Consider the following 14,031-nt stretch of genomic DNA (forward strand, 5'->3'; position numbering starts at 1 on the left):
CTAATGTAGTAATCTCCACACCATGCCTTAACACTGATCTAATCCACACCATCACTTCGAGTATTAATGTAATAATATCTACACCATGCCCTATCACTGATCTAGTCCACACCATCACTACCAATACTAATGTAATAATATTCACAACATGCCTTAACACTGATCTAATCCACACCATCGCTTCGAGTATTAATGTAATAATATCTACACCATGCCCTATCACTGATCTAATCCACACCATCGTTTCCAATACTTATGTAATAATATCCACACCATGCCTTAACAGTGATCTAATCCACACCATCACTTCCAGTACTAATGTAGTAATATCCACACCTTGCCTTAACACTGATCTAATCCACACCATCGCCTCCTATACTAATGAAATAATATCCACACCATACCCTATCAGTGATCTAATCCACACCATCGTTTCAAATACTGACGTAATAATATCCACACCATGCCTTAACACTGATCTAATCCACACCATGACTTCCAATACTAATGTAGTAATATCCACACCATGCCTTAACACTGATCTAATCCACACCATCGCCTCCAATAGATATGTAATAATATCCACACCATGCCCTGTCACTGATCTAATCCACACCATCGTTTCCAATACTAATATAATAATATCCACACCATGCCCTATCCCTGATATAATCCACACCATCGCTTCAAATACTAATGTAGTAATATCCACACCATGCCCTATCACTGATCTAATCCACACCATCGCTTCCAATACTAATGTAATAATATCCACACCATGCCCTAACACTGATCTAATCCACACCATCGCTACCAATACTAATGTAATAATGTCCACACCATGCCCTATCACTGATCTAGTCCACACCATCTCTTCCAATACTAATGTAATAATATCCACACCATGCGCTATCACTGATCTAATCCACACCATTGCTTCCAATACTAATGTAATAATATCCACACCGTGCCTTAACACTGATCTAATCCACACCATCGCTACTAATACAAATGTAATAATATCTACACCATGACCTACCACTGATCTAGTCCACACCATCGCCTCCAATACTAATGTCATAATATCCACACCATGCCCTATCACTGATCTAATCCACACCATCGCTTCCAATACGAATGTAATAATATCCACACCATGCCGTATCACTAATCTCATCCACACCATCCCCTCCAATACTAATACAATAATATCCACGCCATGCCCTATCACTGATATAATCTACACCATCGCTTCCAATGCTAATGTAATAATATCCACACCATGCGTTAACACTGATCTAATCCACACCATCACCTCTGATACTAATGTTATAATATCCACACCATGCCCTATCAGTGATCTAATCCAAACCATCACCTCCAATACTAATGTAGTAATGCCCACACCATGCCCTAACAATGATGTAATCCACACCATCGCCTCCAATACTAATGTAATAATATCGACACCATGCCCTATCACTGATCTAATCCACACCATCGCCTCCAGTACTAATGTAATAATATCCACACCATACCCTATCACTGGTCTAATCCACAGCATCGCTTCCAATGCTGGTATAATAATATCAACACCATGCCTTAACACTGATCTAATCCACTCCGTCACTTCCAATACTAATGTAATAATATCCACACCATGCCCTAACACTGATGTAATCCACACCATCGCCTCCAATACTAATGTGATCATATCCACACCGTGCCCTAAGAGTGACGTAGTCCACAACATCGCTTCCAGTACTAATGTAATAATATCCACACCATGCTTTACCACTGATATAATCGACACCATCGCTCCCAATACTAATGTAGTAATATCCACACCATGCCCTAACACTGATCGAATCCACACCATCACTTGCAATACTAATGCAATAATATCCACACCATGCCCTATCACTGATCTAATCCACACCATCGCTTCCAATACTAATGTAATAATATCCACTCCATGCCCTATCACTGATGTAATCCACACCATCGCTTCCAATACTAACGTAATAATATCCACACCATGCCTTAACACTGATCTAATCCACACCATCACTTCCAATACAAATGTAATAATATCTACACCTTGCCGTACTACTGGTCTAGTCCACACCATCGCCTCCAATACTAATGTTATAATATCCACACCATGCCGTATCACTAATCTCATCCACACCATCCCCTCCAATACTAATGTAATAATATCCAAACCATGCCCTATCACTGATGTAATCCACACCATCGCTTCCAATACTAATGTAATAATATCCACGCCATGCCCTATCACTGATCTAATCCACACCATCGCTTCCAATACTAATGTAATAATATCCCCGCCATGCGTTAACACTGATCTAATCCACACCATCGCCTCCAATACTAATGTTATAATATCCGCACCATGCCCTATCAGTGATCTAATCCACACCATCACCTCCAATACTAATGTAGTAATGCCCACACCATGCCCTAACAATTATGTAATCCACACCATCGCCTCCAGTACTAATGTAATAATATCGACACCATGCCCTATCACTGATCTAATCAACAGCATCGCTTCCAATACTAATGTAGTAATATCCACACGATGCCCTATCACTGATCATTTAATCCACACCATCGCTTCCAATACTAATGTAATAATATCCACACCATGCCCTATCACTGATCTAATTCACACCATCGCTACCAATACTAATGTAATAATATCCACACCATGCCCTATCAGTGATCTAGTCGACACCATCGCTTCCAATACTAATGTAGTAATATCCGCACCATGCCCTGTCACTGATCTAGTCCACACCATCGCTTCCATACTATTGTGATAACATCCACACCATGCTCTATCACTGAACTCATCCACACCATCGCTTCCAATACTAATGTAATAATATGCACACCATGCCTTAATACTGATCTAATTCACTCCATCCCTTCCAATACTAATGTGGTCATATCCACACCATGCCTTAACACTGATCTTATCCACACCATCGCTTCAAATACTAATGTTATAATATCCACACCATGCCCTATCAGTGATCTAATCCACACCATCGCCTCCAATACTAATGTAGTAATGTCCACACCATGCCCTAACACTGATGTAATCCACACCATCGCCTCCAATAGTAATGTAATATCGACACCATGCTCTATCACTGATCTAATCCACACCATCGCCTCCAGTACTAATGTAATAATATCCACACCATACCCTATCACTGGTCTAATCCACAGCATAGCTTCCAATGCTGGTGTAATAATATCCACACCATGCCTTAACACTGATCTAATCCACACCGTCACTTCCAATGCTAATGTAATAATACCCACACCATGCCCTATCACTGGTCTAATCCACTCCATCGCTTCCAATACTAATGTAGTAATATCCACACCATGCCCTAACACTGATCTAATCCACACCATCGCTTCCAATACTAATGTAATAATATCCACTCCGTGCCCTATCACTGATCTAATCCACACCATCGCTTCCAATGCTAATGAAATAATTTCCACACAATAACCTATCACCGATCTAATCCACACCATCACTTCCAATATTAATGTAGTAATATCCACACCATGCCCTATCACTGATCTAGTTCACACCGTCGTTTGCAAAGCTAACGTAATAATATCCACACCATATCCTAACACTGATCCAATCCACACCATCGCTTCCAATACTAATGTAGTAATACCCACACCATGACCTAACACTGATCTAATCCACACCATCTCTTCCACTGCTAATGTAATAATATCCACACCATGCCCTATCACTGATCTAATCCACACCATTGCTTTCAATACTAATGTAGTAATATCCGCACCATGCCCTAACACTGATCTAATCCACAGCATCTCCTTCAATACTAATGTGATAATATCCACAGGATGCAGTAACACTGATCTAATCCACACTATCCTTTCCAATACTAATGTAATAATATCCACACCATGCCCTATCACTGATCTAATCCACACCATTGCTTTCAATACTAATGTAATAATATCCACACCATGCCCTAACACTGATCTAATCCACAACATCGCTTCAAATACTAATGTAGTAATATCCACACCATGCCCTATCACTGATCTAATCCACACCATCGCTTCCAAAACTAATGTAATAATATCCACACCATGCCCTAACACTGATCTAGTCCACACTATCTCTTCCAATAGTAATGTAGTAGTATCCGCACCATGGCCTGTCGCTGATCTAGTCCACACCATCGCTTCCAATACTAACGTAATAATATCCACACCATGCCTTAACACTGATCTAATCCACACCATCGCTTCCAATGCTAATGTAATAATATCCACACCATGCCCTGTCACTGATGTAATCCACACCATCGCTTCCAATACTAATGTAATAATATCCACACCATGCCTAAACACTGATCTAATCCACACCATCGCTTCCAATACTAATGTAATAATATCCACGCCATGCCCTATCACTGATCTAATTCACACCATCGCTTCCAATACTAATGTAATAATATCCACACCGTGTGTTAACACTGATCTAATCCACACCATTGCCTCTAATACTAATGTTATAATATCCACACCATGCCCTATCAGTGATCTAATCCACACCATCACCTCCAATACTAATGTAGTAATGCCCACACCATGCCCTAACAATGATGTAATCCACACCATCGCCTCCAATACTAATGTAATAATATCGACACCATGCCCTATCACTGATCTAATCCATACCATCGCCTCCAGTACTAATGTAATAATATCCACACCATACCCTATCACTGGTCTAATCCACAGCATCGCTTCCAATGCTGGTATAATAATATCAACACCATGCCTTAACACTGATCTAATCCACTCCGTCACTTCCAATACTAATGTAATAATATCCACACCATGCCCTATCACTGGTCTAATCCACACCATCGCTTCCAATAGTAATGTATTAATATCCACATCATGCCCTAACACTGATCTAATCCACACCATCGCCTCCAATACTAATGTGATCATATCCACACCGTGCCCTAACACTGACGTAGTCCACAACATCGCTTCCAGTACTAATGTAATAATATCCACACCATGCCTTACCACTGATATAATCGACACCATCGCTCCCAATAGTAATGTAGTAATATCCACACCATGCCCTAACACTGATCGAATCCACACCATCAATTCCAATACTAATGCGATAATATCCACACCATGCCCTATCACTGATCTAATCCACACCGTCGCTTCCAATACTAATGTAATAATATCCACACCATACCTTAACACTGATATAATCCACACCATCCCCTCCAATACTAATGTAATAATATCCACACCATGCCCTATCACTGATCTAATCCACAGCATCGCCTCCAATACTAATGTGATAATATCCACAGGATGCATTAACACTGATCTAATCCACACCATCACTTCCAATAGTAATGTAGTAATATCCACACCATGCTCTATCACTGATCCAATCCACATCATCGCTTCTAATACTTATGTAGTAATATCCACACCATGCCCTATCACTGATCTAATCCAGACCATCGCCTCCAATCCTAATGTAATAATATCCACACCATACCCTAACACTGATCAAGTCCACACCATCGCTTCCAATACTAATGTAATAATATCCACACCATGCCCTATCACTGATCTAATCCACACCATCGCTTCCAATACTAATGTAGTAATATCCACACCATGCCTTAACACTGATCTAATCCACACCATCGCTTCCAATACTAATGTTATAATATCCACACCATGCGCTATCAGTGATCTAATCCACACCATCACCTCCAATACTAATGTACTAATGTCCACACCATGCCCTAACAATGATGTAACCCACACCATCGCCTCCAATATTAATGTAATAATATCGAACTATGCCCTATCACTGATCTAATCCACACCATCGCTTCCAATACTAATGTAATAATATGCACACCATGCCTTAACACTGACGTAATTCACACCATCCCTTCCAATACTAATGTGGTCATCTCCACACCATGCCTTAACACTGGTCTAATCCAAACCATCGCCTCCAATAGTACTGTAATATTATTCACACCGTGCCCAATCGCTGATCTAATCCACACTATCCTTTCCAATACTAATGTAATAATATCCGCACCATGCCCTGTCACAGTTCTAGTCCACACCATCGCCTCCAATAGTAATGAAATAATATCCACACCATGCCCTATCACTGATCTAATCGACAACATCGCTTCCAATACTAATGTAATAATATCCACACCATGCCTTAACACTGATCTAATTGACACCATCACTTCCAATACTAATGTAATAATATCCACACCATGCCCTATCACTGACCTAATCCACACCATCGCTTTCAATACTAATATAATAATATCCACACCATTCCCTATCATTGATCTAATCGAGACCATCACTTCAAATACTAATGTAGTAATATCCACACCATGCCACATCACTGATCTAATCCACACCTTCTCCTCCAGTGCTAATGTAGTAATATCCACACCATGCCTTAACACTGATCTAATCCACACCATCACTTCCAATACTAATGTAGTAATATCCACACCATGCCCTATCAGTGATCTAATCCACACTGTCGCCTCCAGTACTAATGTAATAATATCCACACCATGACCTAACACTGACCTAATCCACACCATCGCCTCCAATACTAATGTAATAATATCCACACCATGCCCTATCGGTGATCTAATCCACACCATCACCTCCAATACTAATGTAGTAATATCCACACCATGCCCTATCACTGGTCCAATCCACACCATCGCTTCTAATAATAATGTAATACTATCCACATCATGGCCTAACACTGTTCTAATCCACAACAACGGTTGCAATATTGATGTAATAATATCCACACCTTGCCCTATCACTGATCTAGTCCACACCATCGCCTCCAGTACTAATATAATAATATCCACACCATGCCTTAACAGTGATCTAATCCACACCATCGCTTCCAGTACTAGTGTAATAATATCCACACCATGCCCTGTCACTGATCTAATCCACAGCATCGCTTCCAATAGTAATGTAGTAATATCCACACCATGCCCTATCACTGATCTAGTCCTCACCATCGCTTACAATACTAATGTAATAATATCCACTCCATGCCCTATCACTGATCTAATCTGCACCATCGCTTCCAATACTAATGTAATAATATCCACACCATGCCCTATCACTGATCTAATCCACACCATCGCTTACAATACTAATGTAATAATATGCACACCATGGCTTTACAGTGATGAAATTCACACCATCACTTCCAATACTAATGTGGTCCTATCCACACCATGCCTTAACACTGATCTAATCCACACCATCGCCTCCAATAGTATCGTAATAATATCCACACCATGCCCTATCACTGATCTAATCCACACCATCGCTTCCAATACTAATGTAATAATGTCCACACCATGCCCTAACACGGATCTAATCCACACCATCGCTACCAATACTAATGTAATAATATCCACACCATGCCCTATCACTGATCTAATCCACACCATCGCTTCCAATACTAATGTAGTAATATCCACACCATGCCCTATCACTGATCTAATCCACACCATCGCTTCCAATACTAATGTAATAATGTCCACACCATGCCCTAACACTGATCTAATCCACACCATCGCTACCAATACTAATGTAATAATATCCACACCATGCCCTATCACTGATCTAGTCCACACCATCGCCTCCAATACTAATGTAGTAATATCCATACCATGCCCTACCACTGATCTAGTCCACACTATCGCCTCCAATACTAATGTAATAATATCCACACCATGTCGTATCACTGACCTAATCCACACCATCGCTTCCAATACTAATGTAATAATATCCACACCATGCCTTAACACTGATCTAATCCACACCATGACTTCCAATACTAATGTAATAATATCCACACCGTGGCCGTATCACTGACCTAATCCACACCATCGCCTCCAATACTAATGTAGTAATATCCACACCATGCCCTAACACTGATCTAATCCACACCATCGCTTCCAATAGTAATGTAATAATATCCACACCATGGCCTATCACTGATCTAATCCGCACCATCGCTTCCAATACTAATGTAATAATATGCACACCGTGGCCTATCACTGATCTAGTCCACACCATCGCTTCCAATACTAATGTAATAAAATCCACACCATGCCTTAACACTGTTCTAATCCACACCATCGCTTCCAATACTAATGCATTGGGGCAGTAACCTGATGAGATTCATGGATTAGAGACATGGCTGTGGCTGCTGTGGAGAAGGCACCAGGGAGAGCAGATGGCTCAATGGGTGTGCAGGAGACCTCTCCCTGAGTTTAGGGAGAGGTTTTTAAAACAGAAGAAGTTTGAGTAATTTAAATGATGATGGGAAGGAGCTCAAAGTGGGGTTTAGGTTAAAGATACAGGAAAGTGGGAGGAAGAACTGACAAGTGAGGTTCCAGAGAGGGCAGGAGAAGAGGAGATTCCCATAGGGGGATTAACACTTTCTTTTCTTTTTTCTTTCTAAGACAGGGTCTCACTCTGTCGCCCAGGCTGGAGTGCAGTGGCACAATCTTGGCTCACTGTAGTGTAGACTTCCCAGGCTCAAGGGATTTCTCCCACCCCAGACTCCCAGGTAGCTGGAACTACGGGTGTGCACCACCACCACACCTGGCTAATGTCTCTTTTTTTTGGTAGACACAGAGTCTCGCTATTTAACACTGATTGGTCTCCAACTCCTGGCCTCAAGCGATCCTCCTGCCTAGGCTGCCTAGGGTTGTTTTAGGGTCAGGGCCCAGGGTTAGGGTTGTTTTAGGGTCAGGGCCCAGGGTTAGGGTTTCAGGCTCAGGTCCAGGGCCCAGGGTTGGGGTTTCAGGCTCAGGGCCAGAGCCCAAGGTTAGGGTTTTAGGTTCAGGGTCAGGGCCCAAGCTTAAGGTTTTAGGCTCAGGGCCAGGGCCCAGGGTTAGGGTTTTAGGCTCAGGGCCAGGGCCCAGGGTTAGGGTTTTAGGCTCAGGGCCAGGGCCCAGGGTTAGGGTTTTAGGGTCAGGGCCCAGGGTTAGGGTTGTTTTAGGGTCAGGGCCCCGGGCCCAGGGTTAGGGTTTTAGGGCCAGGGCCCGGGGCCCAGGGTTAGGGCTTTAGGGCCAGGGCCCGGGGCCCAGGGTTAGGGCTTTAGGGCCAGGGCCCGGGGCCCAGGGTTAGGGCTTTAGGGGCAGGGCCCGGGGCCCAGGGTTAGGGCTTTAGGGGAAGGGCCCGGGGCCCAGGGTTAGGGCTTTAGGACCAGAGCCCGGGGCCCAGGGTTAGGGTTGTTTTAGGGTCAGGGCCCGGGGCCCTAAGTTAGGGTTGTTTTAGGGTCAGGGCCCAGGGTTAGTGTTGTTTTAGGGTCAGGGCCCAGGGTTAGTGTTGTTTTAGGGTCAGGGCCAAGGGTTAGGGTTGTTTTAGGGTCAGGGCCCAGGGTTAGGGTTCTTATAGGGTCAGTGCCAGGGCCCAGGGTTAGCGTTGTTTTAGGGTCAGGGCCAGGGCCCAGGGTTAGGGTTGTTTTAGTGTCAGGGCCAGGGCCCAAAGTTAGGGTTGTTTTAGGTTCAGGGCCCAGGGTTAGGGTTTTAGGCTCAGGTCCAGGGCCCAGGGTTAGGGTTTTAGGCCCAGGGCCAGGGCCCAGGTTTAGGGTTGTTTTAGAGTCAGGGCCAGGGCCCAGGGTTAGGGTCGTTTTAGGGTCAGGGCCAGGGCGCAGGGTTAGGGTTTTAGGCTCAGGGCCAGGGCCCAGGATTGGGGTTTCAGGCTCAGGGCCAGAGCCCAAGGTTAGGGTTTTAGGCTCAGTGTCAGGGCCCAGGGTTAGGATTGTTTTAGGGTCACGGCCCAGGGGTAGGGATGTTTTAAGGTCAGGGCCCAGGGTTAGGGTTGTTTTAGGGTCAGGGCCCTGGGTTACGGTTGTTTTAGGGTCAGGGCCCAGGGTTAGGGTTGTTTTAGGGTCAGGGCCCAGGGTTAGGGTTGTTTTAGGGTCAGGGCCCAGGGTTAGAGTTGTTTTAGGGACAGGGCCCAGGGTTAGGGTTGTTTTAGGGTCAGGGCCCAGGGTTAGGGTTGTTTTAGGGTCCCGGCCCAGGGTTAGGGTTGTTTTAGGGTCAGGGCCTAGGGTTAAGGTTGTTTTAGGGTCAGGGCCCAGGGTTAGGGCTGTTTTAGGGTCAGGGCCCAGGGTTAGGGTTGTTTTAGGGTCAGGGTCCAGGGTTAGGGTTGTTTTAGGGTCAGGGCCCAGGGTTAGGGTTGTTTTAGGGTCAGGGCCAGGGCCATGGTTTAGGGTTGTTTAAGGGTCAGGGCCTGGGCCCAGGGTTAATGTTGTTTTAGGGTCAGGGCCAGGGCCCAAATTTAGGGTTGTTTTAGGGTCAGGGCCCAGGGTTAGGGTTTTAGGCTCAGGTCCAGGGCCTAGCGTTAGGGTTTTAGGCTCTGGGCCAGGGCCCAGGGTTAGGGTTGTTTTAGGGTCAGGGCCAGGGCCCAGGTTTAGCGTTGTTTTAGGGTCAGGGCCAGAGCCCAGGGTTAGGGTTGTTTTAGGGTCAGGGCCAGGGCCCAAAGTTAGGGTTGTTTTAGGGTCAGGGCCCAGGGTTAGGGTTTTACGCTCAGGTCCAGGGCCCAGGGTTAGGGCTTCAGGGCCCGGGCCCGGGGCCCAGGGTTAGGGTTTTAGGACCAGGGCCCGGGACCCAGGGTTAGGGCTTCAGGGGCAGGGCCCGGGGCCCAGGGTTAGGGTTTTAGGCTCAGGGCCCGGGGCCCAGGGTTAGGGTTATTTTAGGGTCAGGGCCAGGGGCCAGGGTTAGCGTTGTTGTAGGATCAGGGCCAGGGGCCAGGGTTAGGGTTGTATTAGGGTCAGGGCGAGGGCCCAAAGTTAGGGTTGTTTTAGGGTCAGGGCCCAGGGTTAGGGTTTTAGGCTCAGGGCCAGGGCCCAGGGTTAGGGTTGTTTTAGGTTCAGGGCCAGGGCCCAGGGTTAGGGTTGTTTTAGGGTCAGGGCCAGGGCCCAGGGCTAGGGGTGTTTTAGGGTCAGGGCCAGGGCCCAAAGTTAGGGTTGTTTTAGGGTCAGGGCCCAGGGTTAGGGTTTTAGGCTCAGGTCCAGGGCCCAGGTTTAGGGTTGTTTTAGGGTCAGGGCCAGGGCCCAGGGTTATGGTTGTTTTAGGGTCGTGGCCAGGTCCCTGGGTTAGGGTTGTTTTAGGGTCAGGGCCAGTGCCCAGGGTTATGGTTGTTTTAGGGTCAGGGCCCAGGGTTAGGGTTGTTTTAGGGTCAGGGCCCAGTTTTAGGGTAGTTTTAGGGTCAGGGCCCAGGGTTAGGGTTGTTTTAGGGTCAGGGCCTATGGTTATGGTTCTCTTAGGTTTAGGGCCCAGGGTTAGGGTTTTAGGCTCAGGGCCAGGGCCCAGGGTTAGGGTTTTACGCTCAGGGCCAGGGCCCAGGGTTGGGGTTTCAGGCTCAGGGCCCGAGCGCAAGGTTAGGGTTTTCGGCTCACGGCCAGGGCCCAATGTTAGGGTTTTAGGCTCAGGGCCAGGGCCCAGGGTTAAGGTTTTAGGCTCAGGGCCAGGGCCCAGGGTTAGGGTTTTAGGCTCAGGGCCAGGGACCAGAGATAGGGTTTTAGGCTCAGGGCCAGGGCCCAGGGTTAGGGTTTTAGGGTCAGGGCCCAGGGTTAGGGTTGTTTTAGGGTCAGGGCCCAGGGTTAGGGTTTCAGGCTCAGGTCCAGGGCCCAGGGTTGGGGTTTCAGGCTCAGGGCCAGAGCCCAAGTTTAGGGTTTTAGGTTCAGGGTCAGGGCCCAGGGTTAAGGTTTTAGGCTCAAGGCCAGGGCCCAGTGTTAGGGTTTTAGGCTCAGGGTCAGGGCCCAGGGTTAAGGTTTTAGGCTCAGGGCCAGGGCCCAGGGTTTGGGTTTTAGGCTCAGGGCCAGGGCCCAGGGTTAGGGTTTTAGGCTCAGGGCCAGGGCCCTGGGTTAGGGTTTTAGGCTCAGGGCCCCAGGCCCAGGGTTAGGGCTTCAGGGCCAGGGCCCGGGGCCCAGGGTTAGGGCATCAGGGCCAGGGCCCGGGGCCCAGGGTTAGGGCTTCAGGGCCAGGGCCCGGGGCCCAGGGTTAGGGCTTCAGGGCCAGGGCCCGGGGCCCAGGGTTAGGGCTTCAGGGCCAGGGCCCGGGGCCCAGGGTTAGGGCTTCAGGGCCCGGGCCCGGGGCCCAGGGTTAGGGCTTCAGGGCCCGGGCCCGGGGCCCAGGGTTAGGGTTTCAGGACCAGGGCCCGGGGCCCAGGGTTAGGGCTTCAGGGGCAGGGCCCGGGGCCCAGGGTTAGGGTTTTAGGCTCAGGGCCCGGGGCCCAGGGTTAGGGTTATTTTAGGGTCAGGGCCAGGGGCCAGGGTTAGCGTTGTTGTAGGATCAGGGCCAGGGGCCAGGGTTAGGGTTGTTTTAGGGTCAGGGCGAGGGCCCAAAATTAGGGTTGTGTTAGGGTCAGGGCCCAGGGTTAGGGTTTTAGGCTCAGGGCCAGGGCCCAGGGTTAGGGTTGTTTTAGGGTCAGGGTCAGGGCCGGGGCCCAGGGTTAGGGTTGTTTTAGGGTCAGGGCCCAGGACCAGGGCTAGGGGTGTTTTAGGGTCAGGGCCAGGGCCCAAATTTAGGGTTGTTTTAGGGTCAGGGCCCAGGGTTAGGGTTTTAGGCTCAGGTCCAGGGCCCAGGTTTAGGGTTGTTTTAGGGTCAGGGCCAGGGCCCAGGGTTATGGTTGTTTTAGGGTCATGGCCAGGTCCCTGGGTTAGGGTTGTTTTAGGGTCAGGGCCAGTGCCCAGGGTTATGGTTGTTTTAGGGTCAGGGCCCAGGGTTAGGGTTGTTTTAGGGTCAGGGCCCAGGGTTAGGGTAGTTTTAGGGTCAGGGCCCAGGGTTAGGGTTGTTTTAGGGTCAGGGCCTAGGGTTATGGTTCTCTTAGGTTTAGGGCCCAGGGTTAGGGTTTTAGGCTCAGGGCCAGGGCCCAGGGTTAGGGTTTTACGCTCAGGGCCAGGGCCCAGGGTTGGGGTTTCAGGCTCAGGGCCCGAGTGCAAGGTTAGGGTTTTCGGCTCAGGGCCAGGGCCCAATGTTAGGGTTTTAGGCTCAGGGCCAGGGCCCAGGGTTAAGGTTTTAGGCTCAGGGCCAGGACCCAGGGTTAGGGTTTTAGGCTCAGGGCCAGGGACCAGAGATAGGGTTTTAGGCTCAGGGCCAGGGCCCAGGGTTAGGGTTTTAGGGTCAGGGCCCAGGGTTAGGGTTGTTTTAGGGTCAGGGCCCAGGGTTAGGGTTGTTTTAGCATCAGGGCCGAGGGTTAGGGTTGTTTTAGGGTCAGCGCCCAGGGGTAGGGTTGTTTTAGGGTCAGGGCCCAGGGTTAGGGTTGTTTTAGGGTCAGGGCCCAGGGTTAGGGTTTCAGGGCCAGGGCCCGGGGCCCAGGGTTAGGGCTTCAGGGCCAGGGCCCGGGGCCCAGGGTTAGGGCTTCAGGGCCAGGGCCCGGGGCCCAGGGTTAGGGCTTCAGGGCCAGGGCCGGGGGCCCAGGGTTAGGGCTTCAGGGGCAGGGCCCGGGGCCCAGGGTTAGGGCTTTAGGGGCAGGGCCCGGGGCCCAGGGTTTGGGTTATTTTAGGGTCAGGGCCAGGGGCCAGGGTTAGCATTGTTGTAGGATCAGGGCAAGCGGCCAGGGTTAGGGTTGTTTTAGGGTCAGGGCGAGGGCCCAAAGTTAGGGTTGTTTTAGGGTCAGGGCCCAGGTTTAGGGTTTTAGGCTCAGGTCTAGGGCCCAGGGTTAGGGTTTTAGGCTCAGGGCCAGGGCCCAGGTTTAGGGTTGTTTTAGGGTCAGGGCCAGGGCCCAGGGTTAGGGTTGTTTTAGGGTCAGGGCCAGGGCCCATGGTTATGGTTGTTTTAGGGGCAGGGTCCAGGGTTAGGGTTGTTTTAGGGTCAGGGCCCAGGGTTGGGGTTGATTTAGGGTCAGGGC

This window comes from Gorilla gorilla, chromosome 13 (genome assembly GCF_029281585.2).
Source record: "Gorilla gorilla gorilla isolate KB3781 chromosome 13, NHGRI_mGorGor1-v2.1_pri, whole genome shotgun sequence".
NCBI lineage: Eukaryota > Metazoa > Chordata > Mammalia > Primates > Hominidae > Gorilla > Gorilla gorilla.